At 39.9% G+C, this 20,181-nt stretch overlaps 1 pseudogene; it reads left to right on the top strand.

Annotated features, from left to right (window-relative positions):
- Positions 1-1,627: 1,627 nt before the first annotated feature.
- On the top strand, positions 1,628-6,128 carry LOC115665800 (protein ACCELERATED CELL DEATH 6-like; annotated as a pseudogene).
- Positions 6,129-20,181: the final 14,053 nt, after the last annotated feature.

Here is a 20,181-nt window from a genome sequence, read left to right as displayed (position 1 = left end):
AATCATGAGTTTGTTAAACTCTTGTGGATGTGCTTTCAACCACCTTGAATTGAAACATCATTTTCAGCGTATGCAAACGATTATTCAAATCCTCAATTAGATAAAGTGCCTCGAGTTTTGCCCACAATGTTGCGGCATCTTCTCTTCGGCCACTTCAATCAATTCCTTATCCAACATATTCAATAGAATTATGCTTTTCGCCTTCTCTATCAACACTACCTTATCAACCTCTTTCATTGTTTTTGGAAGTTTATCTTTACCATCCAACGCAATCTTGGCCAAATCCTAGGTTGTTAACATGCACGCATCTCAATGATCCACAGCCCAAAGTTGTCACTCTTGTTGAACTTCTAAATTTCAACTCTTGCTCCGGACATAATTGTGAGCACAACTTTTCCAAATAGTGATCAGACTAACAAAACACCAAATCAACTATAGAAACTATAATTGTTGTGAAAATTATGTTGAAGTTACCGGATCTTGCAATTCAAGTCTAAAATGAGAAATAGAAATCACTAGAGAAATCAACTAAGTAAACTAGAAATTTACGGGGTTTGGTCCGAGAGTCAGTGTTAGACCATGGGGACAACCACCTGCCAAAACCCACTACGAATCCAGAGAATACGAAGTTTGTGATTGCTCAATCGCTTAACAGTATCCCAACCCTAGATTATACCAAAGCAAACCCAAAATTGTATATCTCTCACAGAGAACTCACTCAGGAAATTAACAAAAATCAAAGTGTAAAACTCATCATGTTTGCTCTAATGTGTGATAATCGATTAAATCTCCATCTTATACCCCTTTAAGAAATCTACGTAAATTAGGAAATTCACTTGGATCAGATTTCCTTTACGGGCTCAAATTCGAGATGTATTATCAACATAGTAAAATCTGGAGTCTAAAGAGCATCGGTAATCTCTAGCTCGATCATCAATGCCGATAAGAGTTTGGGGTCTGAAAGAGCTATGTTGAAAATTTGGAGACGATATTATGAATACAATTCCAGAATTTAGGGTCATAACGATTGTACCAATTCAAGCGTATTGATGATCAAGAAAACAAGTATCAAATAGCGCCATTTTTGTCACAACAGGCAATCCTATTTTGTCATGGGTACCGAGGGTAAGGCAAATTGCTCTAAAATGGAGATGTGTGTGTATCATTAGTGTATCCATTGATAAGGAAACTCATGAGTGATCTAGAGTGTAAAAAACGGTTACGTCTTTTTTTTTTTGGTTGAAAAACGGTTATGTTTGAGTACCGGGGATTGGGTGCTGATCAAAATGACATGACCAGACATATTTCTTAACTTTTTAGCAGTTATGTCGAATGAATTATTTTTTGAGTTTATGGACAAGGACGAGAAAGAGGTGGGCTTAGCAAAGGCGAGGTGTTTGAAATTTAAAAATATATGGTCCGACAAATCCACCCTTCATTTCACGCGAATTTCACGCGCATTTCATTTATATCTACTTCTCTCTCGTACACCTTTGTTGTATCTCTCTCTCTCTCAGTCACTTCGTCGTCAACGTCACGAGAAGAAAGAGAACGACGAGCCCGTGGGCCTCCTCCTCGTCTATAAATACTCCACTTCCCTCGCGGCTTTGCTTTCAAATACGAGCGAAAGTGAGAGTGAGCGTGGAGAGAGGGAGAGGAAGGCATTGTGTTGCAACCGAGGAGGGTGGTGAGTGGCTTTGTTTTGGTTTGATCAGCTTTCTTTCATGTAGTTTATGGGTTTTTTCTGATCATGGCGATGTAGTTCAGCTGTGGAATTTCTTGCTTCTGGTCTTTGTTGGCGTGAAGATCGTCTTCATTTATGTCTGTGTATTCTTGTCCGTGCATTTGCCGTGGGATGATTATGTTCTTTCAGTTGTATGCTCGTTGCAGTGAAGGAGGATCTATTATTTTTAGTGATTCAAATCTAGGAGGTGTCTAGATAAATTCTTTTATTTAATCTAAATTTTGTGACTGACGTATTTTAATTTTTTTATATTTCTAAGTATACAAATATAGTTTTTGTATAATTTTTTGAAATTTAAATTTCAGTAAAAGAGTTAAAAAGAAAATTTTAACGAAGAGGTAATTCTGAACCAACAAGCCTTTACCAATTACCACAGCCATGTAACAATTTTTTTTCCCACGGGGTGCTTAAGTGACGTCACCCGTAAAGGTAAGAAAGACAAGAAAGCAACGATGAACGTGTTGGAGTTGGCGAATACTTCGGGGACCCTTGTTTCTCACACCGGGTACGCCCACGTGAGCTTAGGGAAACTGAAGAGTTGTCCGATGACACGTGACCCATGCGTGCGGAATGCGGGGTTCGGGGGCAGCGCCTGACACGGGGTGCCCCGCGCCCTGGCCACGGGCGGGGGGTTCGGGCGCGCGCCCCCGACGGGGGTTCCGCTGCCCGGTCAGCGGACGGCTGCCCCGCTCGCCGGTGAGCGGGTGGGGGCTCGGGGGCAGTGCCCCCGAAACCTCAACGGGTTTGGGCTGACCCGTATGGTGCGAGATTAAGAGATTTCATATAGGTTTAGGTTTTGGGCCCGTTTGGGGCATATATATATTTTACTCGTTTTTCTGATCATTGTAACGAGTTGAGTGGCTGTAAACCAAAAACATAGTGAAATCTCTTTGCAGGACGTAGCCCTAATCGAGGGTGAACCTGGGTAAATTCGTGCATCGTCTATTTTCTCTGTTTTCTGCGTGATCGTTCTGTTTCGGTTCTCGATACATCCCTTCAGAACGGACCGCTGCGTTGAGCCTTTTCTTTTAATAGTTTTATTAGGCAGTGGATTGTTGGGGTAAAGGAACTCTAGTCATTTTTACTTTTGGGATTAAATTCTAAACCATCCCTACTATGATATCAACATATTAAAACTTTTTTTTATATCACAAAAAATCAAAAACTCCGCTAGTTGTGACACTAATACACTAAATATTTTTGGTGTCACCAAAACTCTTAAACTATACCAATTGTACCAATACCTTAATTTTTTTTTTGTTATACTAGTACAAGTTTGAGTATAGGTGAGACGATAAAAAATTTGGAATATTGATGTTACAGTGGATAGGGTTTAAAGTTTTTAAGCCTTTTCTTTTGAGAGTTTTATGAGGGCATTGGTTGAATCAGTGTATGAACTGTGGTCTTTTTACATTTTTTTGTAATTGTTCCTTTGCAATTTGACTTTTATTGAATGTGAAGTATCTAAAACAGTTTTCAAAAATACAAATATTGACACATACAACGATGTAATTGTTTTCCCCATTTTTTGAATTTTGAAATAATATTTGAAACTTTGACGAGAAGGTGGACAAATAACTTTCAATTCAAAAGAGAAAATGCAAGAAATCCAACCTGCCTCTAATTTCTTTGTTCTGAATCGGATGATGAGCAACATAGTAATAATATTATAAGGGGAGTTTTTTTTTTTTTGTTGCTTTCTTATTACTGGTCGTCCTAAGGAAATATCTGTGGCAGAAAGTGGACCCGTCGGCAAATTGTGGGTTGAGGGGAGGTTCATTAAAGCCAATCAAGTTGAACTCGACTTGTGGCTATAAATCTGCTAAATTTGAGTCCTAGGACACCAGGCCAATTCGCTGAAAGTCACAGGCATAGTCACGCACGGAGAGATGGATGTGAAGCTATCCATAGATGACCAGGATAAGTGGGAGCAGAGAAGGCAGAGACTGGAAGCACTAAACCGGGCCTTCCCGTGCCAGCAACAGCACGATCCTGCACAACACGACAAGATTATGGATCCTCTGCTGTACTCGGCCGCGAAGAAAGGAGACGTCGACGAGTTCATCAGAGCCCTGGAGGATCATTGCGCCAAGGAAAGAGCGTCGTTGCCCATCCTTCTCGGGCTACGTAGCCCCTCCAAGAATACATTGCTTCACGCTGCAGCAGGTATAGTAACAAGGTTGTGAGCGTGCATTTTAATGTTCCCAAACTTTCGCACTCAAATTAACGTTACATCATTGGAATTCAGAGAGCAGCGATGATATTGTCAGAGCGGTCATCGATTTCGTCCCTAAGCACTTGATCTCCTGTCAAAACTCCAGAGGAGAGACGCCGCTTCACATTGCGGCTAGAGCCGGTGCAGTGAAGCTTCTCCTTCCTCGGGGGAACCCAACTTGCACTGACCACAGCGGCAACTCCGCTCTGCACGAAGCAGTGAGGAATCGCCGTTCTGAGGTGATCCGTCAGCTGGTGAGGGAAGACCCCAATACGCTGTATCATCAGAATAAGGAAAGCAAGTCTCCATGGTGCCTAGCAGTCGAAACAGGGGACTTGGAGGTTCTCGATCTCTTGTTGAGAACGCCAAACGATGGCCAAGACCAGAGTAGATCAGAGAGTCAAAGGGTTTGCGGCATGTCACCCGTTCATGTTGCCATTCTGCACAAGAAAATGGGTAAACCCTACTTCCGCGCTCTCGCTTATTCTTTGAACTTCCTAATCAGTCTATTGTTTTCTCCATTTTGGTTTCACTAGTGGAAAAATCAAGTTTCACAAGCAAAGTTCTAGTAATGAGCCAAATGCACATATGGTAGGATAGCTTACTATCCTAAGGGGCAAGATTGTGAGTCGACTACCGATACTTTCGATCGTCTAGAACGGGATCAACCCCTGTTGAAGAATTACGGACATCGTGTTCATCCCAAATGATTAACTTCTTGCGTTATATTTAGATATGCTGAAGAGATGTGGGAAAAGAAGCCGTGGCTATTTCAATTGAGAGATGCGGGAGACGGCACTCCACTCCACTTCGCAGCGTACACAATTATCTCGATGGAGTCAAGTTCTTGATCGAGAAGTTTCCAACAAGCGCCTTGGAGCAAGACGGGATGGGCTATCTCCCTATCCATGTTGCCTGCATGAGGGATTGTGTCGGGATCGTCAAGGAGCTACTTAAGCAATGGCCAGACCCCGCAGAGTTTCCATCTAGGCGACAACAGAACATTCTTCACGTGTCAGCAAGGTACGGATGCATTTCAACTGTCAAATACATATTGGCAAATCCCAAATTTGGTCACCTCATAAATGCAAGAGATTTCGATGGGAATACACCTCTGCATCTGGCTGCGTTGCACTGCCAACCTTCGGTCGTGCTTCTTTCACGAGAAAGTAGGGTTGATCTGAAGCTGGTCAACAACAATAATATGACGGCTCTCGACGTGGTAGAGCACGACATTAAAGTAATTGAACCATCACTTGGGAAGGTACAACCTTTTACACTTTTCTCGCGGGTAATCATTTGTTGTACCAATCAGGAACAGAACTAGAACATAAATTAGTGAGGCATGTCATTTAGTGTGCTCTCACCCACATCTGTAATTTAGTGGCAAAAATCATAACGTGTTTGGTTTTTTTTTTCTTTAATTCTTTGACTCACTGCTTGCAGAGAATTACGCGTGCAACTATAATATCTGCCAAAACACCGAGAAGTGGAGAATTAACTATCTGCAAGCCAACCGGTCGGAGCCTATGGAAACGACCGGGGCCGCCAGATTGGGAAAGAAATAGGGACCAAGTAAATACTTATGCGGTCGTGGCGGCGCTTGTGGCCTCTGTCACTTTCGCTTCTGGCTTTATCGTTCCAGGAGGATATAATGGTTCCAAAGGAAATGCTAGTAGCCGCAAATTGCGCGAAAAAGCCATGATCTACGTTATCTTTGTGACTTGCAACTCCATTGCCATGTATAGCTCGATCACGGCACTCGTGATCCTCCTCTGCTCATATATTGGTGATCCTTACGTGGCGGAAGTTGTCATTCTCGTGTCAAATGTCCCAATGGCGGTAGCTCTTGGCACAATGGCTCCGGCATTCTCGGCGGGCGTCTTCTTGACCGTAGCCAAACACGCTGGGCTTTCATCCTTAATCTATTTCTTAGGAAACGTCGCCACCTACATTATCATGTTTATCTTCGGTTTCCCGTATCTTCCGTTTAGGTGCGGAGATTTTCTCTTTCGTGGCTTCGCCGACAAACTGCGTCTTTGGGTTCTAAAGATATCAGGGGGAGACCCTGCCGGGAGTGAGGCTGCATCATCCATCCGGGGCACTCGTGACGATAACCAACTGCCTCCCACTTAAATAGATGATTTAGCGTGCAGGTTCCATAAAGGTGGCGTCTGATCCAGCCTTGAATCTATTAATCTCTCGCTAATTATGTACCGATGTCTGGACCTCTTGCTCCTCCTTAATTACATCAGCTGCTGCTGTTTCGATTTGGCTAGCCCACCTGCCAGCGGTCAGAATTAATGATGTCTGCAATTTCTGTGATCCAAAAATACTTTGTGATCAGCTACTCAATGATATCAATAAAAAAATATGTAAAGTTTGGCGGAATGGAGTCTTGTAATTTGTATCGCATCGTCACAAAATTGGCATCATCTTAAACTGAATCGTCTGAATCAATTAGAAAATATTGGCATCGGTGTGCCTTACTTATTAATTCGGATTTAATAATGACGTATTGGGCAATAAATCTAAACTCATCAATTAATGATTTGATCTGTTTTTTCTCTTTTATACTATTTACGTATTATGCTTCTAGTTATAACAAAATAAGGGTTAAGAGAATTGCGCAGGGTAATTATATCTACTCTCTTTTTTTTTTTCAGGCTATCAATTTACCTATAAATTTATTGACGTACATCTATGATATATGATCTCATATACATTACATTATATATATATATATATATATATATATTATTTACATATAGGAAAGAGGTTTTGTTTACTAAATAAGGATCATTAATTAATTTATGTCTATAGCTGTCTTATGGGTGCTATTTTCACTTTTAATTTGCTTTTGTGGACCGAAATTGAGAGGTCAAATGAGTTATGAGAACTATCGATTACGTGTTGTGGTCCAGTTATCATGATGACTATTTAGTCTGCATTACTAAATAGTTTCAGTGAGATTTCTCAAACTGTTTTGAGGAGATATCTTGCATTTTTCTGCATTTTGTTTTTACAGTCCATTTCATACTGATGCTGATAGTATTTTCCATAATTCGAGGAACATCTGCATTTTTTGCACGTGCTTAGTAGTTTACAACTCCGTGTGTCAAAGACCATCATTGAGAGCAGCAAATTTACGATCGGCACAAATTCTTTCCACTAAGCGGTTGTTCAACTGCACAAACTCCTACAGGACCTGTTCAAGGTCCATTCAACTTTTTGGATACCTTCGCATCCAATATCTTGTTTATCCTTAATAGAGTGACATAGCACTTCTGGTTTTAACTAACTTGTTTGCGATACAATCTAAATCTATCAAGCAATGAACTGCTTGCCATTAATGTTGGATTACTCTGTCATCTCCAAATAACATAGGGAGGTTTTTTCAACAATATATTCCTAGGCTATACACAAGGTAAGTGGGGCTATCAATTGTAGTGCTCAGAATTAAATTTATACATTGTCAGCAAAGAAGTTACATTTGACAAGTCTCTAATACTTTTGGGTATGATAGATTATGACAATGCGTATACGAATCTGGATAGTGTTCAACTTAAGGTGAAGTTGCAGCCTAAACTCCTGAGGTAGCAGGCATTGGCACGGTAATCGACCCGGATGATATATGTAGCGATGTGAAACCTGTATAGCCAACGGTTGCTATAACTACAAAGTTTGACAATATGCATGTTCAAGCTTGTAACAAATATGGATGCTATTACGGCTAGTGTTATCACCTAGAGGGGAGTGAATAGGTGATTTTATAAAATTTTATGATTTAAATGTGCGGAATGAATATAGTCGAGGTCAACAACTCGTACGTACAATATCAGATGGATGCGAATTACAAATTTGGATGTAAGTTGTCGTCAGATGATTGCGTCTGATGACTAAGATGATGTTCTGACGAACTTGTTTGATAGATATGTATACAGTATAATGTCAGCAATAATAAATGAAAGTTTAGGGATAAAGAATACTGTACACAGAACTTTATAGTGGTTCGGCTTTATCAAGCCTACGTCCACTCTCCACGTTGGCAGCCTATTAGCTGTGTTTCACTATTGAATCACCAGAAGATTATAAGAGCAGTGCTTCACAGATGATAGACTGAACTATCATATACACTCTTCATTCGAGTAATTTTCTTTCTAAAGTCACAACGTGGAATACAGTAATCACAAGTGTGTAAGATCGAAGCTCTATTCAAACTTTGAAATTCTCGATTTTAGTTCTTATATCTTGTACGACGTTTGAACTCCTTTTATACTCCTCTACTTCCAATCTATTCGTTGGACAGTATTCAGAGGATTGATCTCCAAATTAACCCGTTGGAGATTCTTCCCAAAATAGGATGCATAGCCATTAGAAAAAGAACCATTATTTCCGAGTGATTTGATCGCCCATACAATCAAATCAAGGTTTTCATAAGTGTAGTTCTTCGTATTTAAGGAACGATCTTGTGATTACCAATTAGGATATCCTGAGATATTAATTTGATTATCCTGCATAAACTTGTCAAAAACAACACTCATTGAATCTGACGAATAATTTTGAGTCTGATGTCAAAGTCCTTTCATCGTCTAAGTCTGATGACTCAGTATTTACCTACGTCAAATAACTTAAGTGTAATTCTGATCAGTAATAGATAGTTTTGTCATTCCTCAAAACTCATTAGGGATTTTTCTCAACAGATGCAATAGTGGTTTTGCTTTATCTGCGATAAAGAAGATTTGTTTGAGAATGCTTCTAGAGTGGCTAGAGGTGCATGTGGAAGTATGTTTTGACGAGGTTCACTGTTATGACAAAGTTCAAGTGTAGCTTAGACTTGGAAGGTCTTTGTGGGGGATTGAGGCCATAAGGGTATGTGGGAGAGTAACGATCACTGCAAAAAAACAAGAGTTTTCCAACGAATTTTCCAACGAAGAATTTGGCAAAATTCGTTGGAAAACGAATTTCCAACGAAATTAGCGACGAAAAAAAATTCGTTGTCGCAAATGTTTGCGACAAAAAATTTAAATTTTTGTTGGTAATTTGCAACGAAATTTTTTCGTTGGAAAATTCGTTGGAAAATTCGTGGCAAAATTTGTTGGAAAATTCGTTGGAAAGTTCGTTGGAAGTTCGTTGGAAAATTCGTTAGTAATTATTCGTTGCAAAAATCGCGGCAAAATTCGTTGGTAATTATTCGTGGTAAAATTCATGGTAAAACGAATTTCCGACGAAAAAAAATTCGTCGGTAATTCGGCGTTGGAAATTTTTGCGACAAAAATTTTTAATTTTTTGTTGGTAAATTCCGACGCAAAAAAATTCATTGCAAAATTCGTAGATAAATTCGTGGCTAAATTTGTTGGAAAATTCGTTGCTAATTCTTTGTTGGAAACATCGTGGCAATATTCGTTGGTAATTTCCAACGAAATTAGCGACGAACAAAAAATTTGAATTTTCGTTGGTAATTTGCGACGAAAATTAATTCGTGGCTAAATTTGTGGCAAAGTTCGTTGCAAAAATTCGTGGCAAAATTCGTCGCTAATAATTCGTTGGAAAAATTCGTTGGTAATTATTCGTTGCAAAAATCGTGCAAAATTGCGAATTTTTCCGACAAAAAATTATAATTTTCGTTGGTAATTTTCGACGAAAACAAAATTCGTGGGAAAACACGAAATTTTCCAACAAAAGATTACAATTTTCGTTGGTAATTTCCGACAAAAACTAAATTCGTGGGTAAATTCGTTGGAAAAATCATATATAAATTCGTCCCTGATTATTCGTTGCAAAAATCGTGGGAAATCGCGAATTTTTCCGACAAAAAATTACAATTTTCGTTGGTAATTTCCGACGAAAAAAAAATTCGTGGGAAATGGCAAATTTTTCCAACAAAAAATTACAATTTTTGTTGGTAATTTCTGACGAAAATTAAATTCGTGGGAAAATTCATTGCAAAATTTGGCGCGAATTATTCGTTGCAAAAATCGTGGGAAATGCACAAATTTTTCCGACAAAAAATTTCAATTTTCATTGGTAATTTCCTACGAAAACAAAATTCGTGGGAAAGTTCGTTGCAAAATTTGTCGCTAATTATTCGTTGCAAAAATCGTGGGAAATCGCGAATTTTTTCGATAAAAAATTTCAATTTTCGTTGGTAATTTGCAACGAAATCTATTCATGACAAAATTCGTCGCTAAGTTTGCGACGAATTTTGTTTAACGACAATTTCGATTTTAAATCTAATTATTAGCAATATTATTTTTTTTTGGTAAGAAAGCAATATTAATTTCTTCAATGCATAAGTTGCAAAGTCTCACATGATAATATTCGATATTCAATCTCATAATACAAAGAGACAGCTAAGCACTAATAAACATCAGGTGATACATTCAAAATATTGAAAGAACGCGGGACAACCATAAAACGTTGGCAGTTTTGGTACTCGAGAATAAACTAGGAAGGACTGACAATAAAATCATCAGCATCATCATCATCGTCACCAATCGCCGCATCATTGTGTGGCTCAGCATTATGCCCATCATCAATTGGATTAATATGAGGTAGAGGAGGAACCTCATTGCGATCGATGTTGAGATGTCGCATGATAATTTGCATTTGTTGTTGCATTACCCTTATTTGTTCGTCCTTCTGTCCAAGTAAATGCTTCATTTCTTCGTCCTTCTGTACAAGTAACTATTTCAGTTGGCTCAATTCTTGGGTCATATGCTCCTCATGTCGTGTCCTCCTTGAAACAACTGCATTGGAGGATGAAGTTGCAGCAGCCTTCGTTTTGTACATCCTTGATAAGGATCCCATCCCAAATATTTTTCCTCATTTCATCCCACCCGTTGCCTCCACCTATAATACCATACTGTCAACCGATGGCTCAGACACGGCAATACCATCATCACCACCACCATCACCACCATCACCACTAACAGTGCTCATTAAAAGTTCATCATATTTTTCTTATATTAACATTATAGATGGAAATAAAATAAATTCATATATATTACCATAAATATTAAAAATATTCATGATTTTCATTCTAGTTTCCATAAAGTCCGAACTATAACCTTACGTACCTTAATAGCTTTTGCTCGAGCGCCAGTCCATGTCTTATCCTTTTTTTGGAATGTGCGTTCAAATGTAGCTATAAATGTGGGTTCCGTCCCCAATTCATCTGCCTACAAAATATAAACATAAATGAGTAATCATTGAATTAAATGCACTGACATGTATAAATAGACTTACCATTCTTCTTTTATGCTCCCCGATGCTGATAAAGCCCCCAGCATATGTGGCAGATGCAAACCCGTCACTAGAACTAGAAGCTCGATTCTTCTTGTTCTGTTCACACATTTGCTTATGCTTTTCAGTTTCCCAAGTTCTCGTAATTTCCGTCCAATTGTTAGCTGTAAAAAAGGTCGGCTTTTCTTTTTTTCTCTTCGCTCTATTTATCACATATCGCATGTGATCACCGATTTTCTTCTTGAAAATTCTTCTAACCTCATCCTCTTCCATTTCATCCCACGTGAACTTACGGTACAATCAATTGGAAAAGCAACTGAAAGTTATCCAGTAGGGTCACATGTCACATATCCATTACAATGTACCAGACAATTCGTGACAAAATTCATTATTGACCATCAGTATGCTACACCGAACTTAGTTTGTGAGAAAATAGAAAGACAACACTAACCTTGAACTCATTCCACCACAAAGTCTTTACTTTTGCGGGAGCGCTGCTGAAAGTAATAAACTGGCCCATCCAACAGTTATTGACTATTTTATTAAGTTCCCTCACAACATACGTAGAATCCGTGAATCTGAAAACATGTTATAATAATATGTATAATGTGACAATGAAGCATACGGATAATTCGCAACATGGACAATTTTGTTTACATCGATAATTTATATATACGTAAAAAAATGAAGTACTTACGAATCTCCACATGGGCATATAATGAATTGGGTATCTTCTTCATCATTCGAGTGTTGCACTGAAAAAGAAAGTGGAACCGAAGGAGATGGAATCGGAGATGGAACTGAAGTAAATTCAGTTCGCATGTCCCGAGGTTTTACCCTAATATGTTGTTGAGGGTCGGAGAATGGGCCAATGTGTTCGTGTTGTCCATGAACATGTTATGGTTGAGGGTTACATGAAAGGGCAGGGGAAGAGGACAGGGTCAGGGACGAGGACGAGGCAGCGGAAGGGGCTGATCTTCTTTGTGAACCCGAACCATGCATGAAACCTCCACGTTTAAACTGACAAGTAGGAAGGTTAGACAAATATATTTAAAAATGTGAACATGTATTAGGGACTGAAACATTTTCCTTACCATTTTGTTTCAAAGAGCAATAAATAAACTCGACAAATTGAAACAAACCGACTATCGCCTCTGATAAATAGCAATCTTTGGCCCTCGTCGAAGCAACCTATTGAAATTTGGACCACATCAGATTCCACGAAAAATAAAATGAAGCATATTAAATGTGCAGAACCAATTACAACAAGTATCAACTCTGATGTCACATTTGTGCAAATTTATGCCTCAAATATGCTATTTCGCAAAGTTCTAGTACAGACCTAGAAAAAAGATCACAAATTACGTTCAACAAGCAAATTTGCCACGAATGCAACACATTAATTTGTTCCCTTTTTAATCTGCATTTTACCTAAGTTTATATCTTAGCACAAAAATCATTAAAAAAAATCGACAACCGTGCCGAAATCACGGCCTCGACCCCCCCTCCGGCGAGGTCGCCCGCCACCCCCCCTCCGGCGAGCTCGTCGGTGACCCCCCCCACAGCCAGCTCGCCGGCGACCCCCCCCCCCACGGCCAGCTCGTCGGCGACCCCCCCATCACGGCCAACTCACCGGCGATGCCCCCACCCACGGCCGCCGCCCGCGACCCCCCACGGCCAACTCGCCGGCCGAACCGCCCCTCCTCCCCACGGCCAGCTCGCCGGCGACCCCCACGGCCGGCCAGCGGCGACCCCCCACGGCGCCTAGCTCGCCCGCAACCCCCTCCGGCCCCCTAGGCCGCCACCCATGGCCTCCTACCAACTCGGCGGCCACCCCCCACCTGCCAACTCTGCCGCGACCCCCCCTCCGGCCAACTCCGCGGCGACCCCCTCACGGCCGCGACACCATTTTATTCAAGGAATAGTTTAGGGTTACCTACCGGGCTGGGCGAAGTCGACGGCAAGGTGGACGGCGAGGACGCCGGCGTAGACGGCGAGGTGCACGGCGAAGGCGGCGACGGTGAGGACGGCGACGAGGACGGCGCTGAGGAGATTCGTGGCGAGGGTGTTTTTGCAACAAAAGTGAAGTCTCGGCGAAAATAGACTATAGTGTAATATTTGCAACAAATTTTAAGTTCATTGGAAAGTTCGTCGGAAATTTCCCACGAATTTCAAATTCGTTGGAAATTTCCCACGAAATTTTAATTCGTGGGAAATTTCCCACGAATTTTGAATTCGTGGCAAAATATTACACTATAGGTTATTTTCCCACGAATTTTGAAGTCTCGGCCAATGGTGGGTTTTTTTAAATTCTTGGGAAAATTCATCGGAAATTTCCCACGAATTTTTCCACGAATTTTCCTACGAATTTCGAATTTCATGGCAAGTATTGCACTATATATTATTTTCGTGGCAAAATTCGAGGGAAATTTTGCAACGAAATTCAAATATTCGGCCTTGGGGTATTTTTTGAAATTAGTGGGAAAATTCGTGGGAAATTTCCCACGAATTTTCCCACGAAATTCAAATTTTCGGCAATGGCGGGCTAATTTGAAATTCGTGGCAAAATAGTTGCCTATAGACTATTTTCCCACGAAAATAGTCTATAGTGCAATATTTTTCAAAGAATTTGAAATTCGTGGGAACTAATTCGTGGGAAATTTCCCACAAATTGAAAATTCGTTGGAAATTCCCACAAATTTGAAATTCGTGGGAAATTTCCCACGAATTTAAAATTCGTGGCAAAATATTTGCCTATAGACTATTTTCGTGGGAAATTTCCCACGAATTTTCCCACGAAAATAGTCTATAGTGCAATATTTTGCCAAGAACTTAAAATTCGTGGGAAAATTCGTTGGAAATTTCCCACGAATTTGAAATTCGTTGGAAATTTCCCACGAATTGAAAAATTCGTGGCAAAATATTGCACTATAGATTATTTTCCCACGAATTTCAAATTCATGGCAAAATATTGCACTATAGACTATTTTCCCACGAATTTCAAAAAATCCCCCATTGGCCGAGGTTTTTTAAATTCGTGGGAAAATTCGTGAGAAATTTCCCACGAATTTTGCAACGAATTTCAAAGTTCATGGAGAATTATATATTGCCCGAGGTTTTTTGAAATTCGTGAGAAAATTCGTGCGAAATTTGCCACCAATTTTCCCACGAATTTCAAAAAAGCCACCAAAATAGTATATTGGAATTTCGTGGTAAAATTTGTGGGAAATTTCTTACGAATTTTGCCACGAAAATAGTCTATAGTGCAATATTTTGCCACGAATTTCAAATTCGTGGCAAAATTCTAATATTTTTCCTGACTATTTCAATTCCGTGACTAAATCTGAGGCTAATTAGCCACAGATTATAATAATAACAACAACGGCGACAATAACAATAATAATTACGACAACAACAATAACAAAAATTTATGAGAAAAAAAAACACATGTCGCAATAATAATAATAATTACACATAAATAGTAAAAAGTCTCAAAAATCATATTTTTCATCTTCATCTTCATTTTCACTTTTATCTTTAGCTTCGTCTTCGTCTTCATCTTCGTCTTCATCTTCATCTTCTTCATGCGCGTCATCTTCATCCTCTGTCTCATAATCAAGTTCTGTATCAACTTCAAAATTTGATTCGCGAATTTCAATTGGATCCACATCGATCATCGCTCCACATGGATATCGTAAAGTTGGAATAGTATATTCATTAGTTTCAATCGTGTGACGAACTTTCTCTTGTTGATATGCTGTGTCCTTCCAATGTTCCTCGATTTTTTTTCGTATTTTGGTTTTACATACAGCCTACCAATCGGCTTTGTCACGTTTCAAACTAGGATATGATGCATAATATACTTGAATTGCTTGTTGTGCCAAGACAAATGGTTTATATTTCATATATCTTTTCTTGTGATTTATTTCAACCAAATTAAACTTCGTATGCACATTCATTCTTTTGACGGGGTCGAACCACATGCACTTAAATAACACAACCCGCAAAATTAATGGTCCATGATACTCTATCTCTACGATTTCATCCAACAAGCCATAAAAATCATCTTTCAAACTGCCACCATTGGATGACTGAATACACACACCACTATTCATTGTGGCTTTTCCTATTCCATAATTTCGAGTATGAAAATTGTATCCATTTATGAAATATGCTGGCCAAGTTCGTATTCTTGACTTTGGACCCCACGCCAGATGATATAGCAATCCTTGCTCTGTCGCATGATCATGATTACTTTGAACCGAAGGCCACATACGCAATGTCAATAATATATATTTTAATATATGATGTATAAAAAATTCGAATAACTTGGATTTCATCCACATACAACTTACATATGTTGTGAATCATGTTGCAAATTATTTCTCACACAAACGGTCAAACTCATTTGGTGGTAGTCCAAACATTGAATTTTGGAAAATCCTATTAACAACTATCATTTATATATTAGCAAATATTTGACACACAATACATATACTTACAAATGTACACTTACTTGAAGTATGGCTCAACTTCTGGACAGTTCAGTAAAATATATGTATGGGCTGCCTGCTTTTCTTCACTTGTTAAGTGCCGAAACTTACATGCGCCGCTTGGTCGACCCAAATAATTGAAAATAGAGAATGATTTGCAATTGGGATCAATAGGGCCCTCATCATTTTTTCCTGCTCTCCACCTCTTACACTGCACGTATGGCTCAAAATAGTATGATGCAAATGTTGTCACTTCTTCCACAATATATGCATTGCAAATTGAAGCTTCGACACATGCCTTATTCTTCACTTTTTTCTTCAAATGTATAAGAACCTAGTTGCAATAGAAAAAAATTTATCGGAACATAATATATAATGAAGTAATTTCAAATTTATTTAACAAAAACCTTACCTCTCAAATGGATACATTCATCGAAATTGGACGGGACCTGCAACTTTGGCCTCATAAGGCAAGTGAACTAAGAGATGCTCCATTGAATCAAAGAACGATGGAGGAAGTATGCTTTCTAAGTTGCAAAGAATAATTGGAATATCTCTCTCTAGTTTCTCCATGCGTGATACTTTCAATGCTGTTGAGCAAATATCATGCAGGAAATTACTTAACTCTATAATGGCGCCCCAAACAAAGTTTGGTAGAAGTTCCTTGAAGGCTATTGGAATTAGTTTTTCCATAAATACGTGATAATCATGATTCTTTAGACCTGTCAACTTGCATTCATTCAAATCAACGCATCTCCTTAGATTCGAAGCATATCCATCAGGAAATCGCACCGATTTCAACCATTGACAAATGACCTGTCTCTTCTCCTTGTCCAATGTATAAACTGCTTTTGGTTTTGGTCCCCTGCTGCTTGCGTCCACATCTAGTGTTGGCCGATCGCAAATATCCCTCATATCTTTTCTTGCGTTCAAGTTGTCTTTTGTTTTTCCAGTGATATCCATCACAGTATTTATGACATTATCGAAAACGTTCTTCTCTATGTGCATGACGTCAAGATTATGATGAATAAGATGAGTCTTCCAATATGGTAGATCCCAAAATATACTGCGTTTAGTCCACTTATGTGTACTTCCGTACTCAATAGTTGTCCCGTGAGGGTTTTCAACAACCGTTGGAAACTCCTGCACTCGCTCTCAAATTTGATCACCGGTCAACCTCAATGGTGGATGTGTTCTTTCGATCCTATTCTTGATAAACTCATTTTTATTCCTTCTGAATGTATGCTTTAGCGGCAAAAATTGCCTATGACGGTCAAAATAGCTGGGCTTCTTACCGCACTTTAATCTGAATGACTTCGATCTCTCCATACATATCGGACATCTTAAGATCCTAGCTGTACTCCATCCAGATAACATTCCATAAGCTGGAAAGTCATTTATCATCCAAAGAAGAGCAGCCTTCATTACAAATGTTTGATCGGTAGAAACGTCATACGTAGGGACACCTTCATCCCATAGCCGTTGTAACTCTTCAATCAATGGTTGCATATAAACATCTATCAACTTTTTCGGATTTTGCGGGCTAGTCACGATCAATGTCAAAAACATATAAGGTGTCTTCATGCACATACCGGGTGGAAGATTGTACGGAGTTAAAATAACTTGCCAACATGAATAACTTTTTCCTGATTTTCCAAATGGGGCAAATCCATTAGCACACAGACCTAACCTGATGTTTCGAGGCTCTATCGCAAACTCGGGTATGTTCTATCAAAATGTTTCCATGTCTCTGTATCTGAAGGATGACACATTAGATCCTTTTCTATTTCATAATTTGCATGCCAAGTCATGTGTTCAGCAGTGACTTGAGACGCATAAAGCCTTTGCAACTTGGGGATTAAGGGCAAGTAAAACATTTGCTTACATGGTCTACGTTTCTGATTACGACCCTGCCTCCTGTTAATCTTGTACCTAGGTTGACTGCAGAATTTGCAAGATTTTGCATTTTCATCATCTCTCCAATATAACATACAACCCCTACTACATACATTAATCCTTACAACTGGAAGACCTAAGTTATCCACCAGCCTTTTCATATCGTAAAAGTCACTTGGCATGATGTTATCACGACACATTATTTCCTGCATTACTTCAACAAAAGAGTTGAAGCAATCCACAAACACATTATGCTCTGCCTTGATATTTAATAGTCTTACTGCCACTGATACCGTCGTGTGATTGTCACAACCTGCCCATAAAGGTTCATCTGCTATTTTCAACACTTCCCAGAACTGATTAGATTGAAAAGTTTGATCACACACTTTCTCATCAAAACCTGTAACTCTTGCCTCTTCCAATTATGATGCATGACTAGTTCCCACTTGTTCAAGTGCAGGAGTAAAACTAGTACTTGCATGATTCGATTCTGAAACAAAATTATGATCGGCTTCATCAAACACCATCCTCTGGTATGTGTTCAATTGGTCATAATAGCTACATTTTTCCCCAACTAAAAATTGGTTGTTTTTTCGATAACCGTCATCAGATATAAATGATTCACCATGGTAAGTCCAATTATAGTAGTTCGAAGTAAACTCAAATCTACAAAGATGTTCTCTAACTTTATCAATGTCTTGAAATTTTCCATTACTGCACTTTTTATATGGACACCTTAACTTATTTCCATCCATGAACTCATATTTACTACTAGCAAAGTCCAAAAATAGTTTCAACCCGATACGAAACTCATCAGTTAATCCTTGACGTCCAGGTAAATTCTTATTAAACATCCAACCCCTGTCTCTTTGCATTGTGTATGTATAAAAATTAAAAAAACTCTCGTAAAATATTAAAAATATCATATCTATTGTTTAACATTGTTAATTAAAACTATAAATTTCTAAAAATTCAAATTTCGTTTTTAATGAAACAATTACTTTCACATTGAAAAAAATGAAAAAATTACCATGTCAAAAAGACCTACCAAGTATTTGACTGAAATCTTTGTAGTAGAAAGTGGTCAATTTGATGAGAATTGCAACGTTTATTTGGATTACGAGACCTTCAAATGGACACGTACCTAAAATAAAAATAAATTACTTAACATGCTTTTTTAATTATTTTTTTTATTTTTTTCTCTTTCTTTTTCTTTTCCTTTTCTTTTTATTTTTTTTCCATTCTTCTTGGCCGGTCACCTGTCCGGCCACCGGCGACCGGCGAGCTCGCCATGGCCATCAAGCTCGCCTGGGCAAGTTCTGGGCGAGCTCGAGCTCGCCGGCCATGGCGAGCTCGGCCAGCTCGCCGCTGCCGGCGAGCCGGCTCGCCATGGCCGGCGAGCTCGAGCTCACCCGAACTCGCCCGGATCCGGGCGAGCTCGGCCCTCGCCGCCATGGCGAGCCGGCCTCGCCGGCACCGGCGAGCGGCGAGCTCGCCCAGATCTAGGCGAGTTTTGGGCGAGCTCGAGCTCGCCGGCCATGGCGAGCTCGGCCTCGACAAGGCTCGGCGAGGGCCGAGCGCGCCATGGCCAGCGAGCTCGAGCTCACCCGAACTCGCTCGGATCCGGGCAAGCTCGAGCTCGCCCTCGCCAATGCCGGCAAGGGCCAGCTCGCCATGGCCGGCGAGCTCGAGCTCGCCCAGAACTCGCCCAGATCTGGGCGAGCTCGAGCTCGAGGCCATGGCGAGCTCGGCCCTCGCCGTCAGCCCATGCGAGGCTAGCCCACGCCCGCACTGGCGAGGGCCGAGCTCGCCGGCCATGGCGAGGCTAGCCCATCTGGGCGTTGGCGAGGGCCGATCCGCTGGACCTCGGCCCATGGCCGGCAATGTCTCCGGCGACCAGCCAAACCAGAAAGGAAGAGAAAAAAAAATTTCAATAACACCAAAAAATACAAATCAAGTGATGAAATTAGCCACGACACTTACCGGCGGAAAAGTTTTACCGAGATTGATTTACGCGTGCACAGATAGGTAAATCGAGAGAAACGAAAGAGAGAGGGAGAGAGAACATTGAGGGGGATATAAGGAATCAGTGGGGATGGATATCAGAAAAATTACTTTCCGTGTCGAAAGTTCGTTAGCGACAAATTTTTTTTTTCGTCGCAGCGGAAATTACTAACGAAAAATTGTTCATCGCAAAATTCGTCGGAAATTTGCGACGAAAAATTATTCGTCACAAAATTCGTCGGAAATTAGCGACGAAAAATATTGGGTCGCTAATTTCGTCGGAAATTTGCGACGAAAAATTTTTCGTCGCAAATTTCCAATGAATTTTGCGACCCAATATTTTTTGTCGCTAATTTCCGACGAATTTTGCGATCAGAAATTTTTTGTCGCAAAATTCAGACGAATTTTGGGACGAAAAATTTTTCGTCGGAAATTTCCGACGAATTTTTCGACGAACAATTTTTCGTTGGTAATTTCCAACGAAATTTAGTTTTCGTCGCAAAAGTCTTTGGTAATTTCCGACGAAAAATTTTTCATCGCAAATTTTCGTCGCAAAATCCTAGTTTTTTTGTAGTGGATGATCA

Source organism: Syzygium oleosum, unplaced genomic scaffold (genome assembly GCF_021117445.2).
Source record: "Syzygium oleosum isolate NSW1041296 unplaced genomic scaffold, Sole_v2.1 Sole_v2.49, whole genome shotgun sequence".
Taxonomy (NCBI): domain Eukaryota; kingdom Viridiplantae; phylum Streptophyta; class Magnoliopsida; order Myrtales; family Myrtaceae; genus Syzygium; species Syzygium oleosum.
The sequence above is the reverse complement of the archived record's forward strand: the minus strand, read 5'-3'. Positions and strand labels throughout refer to the sequence as shown.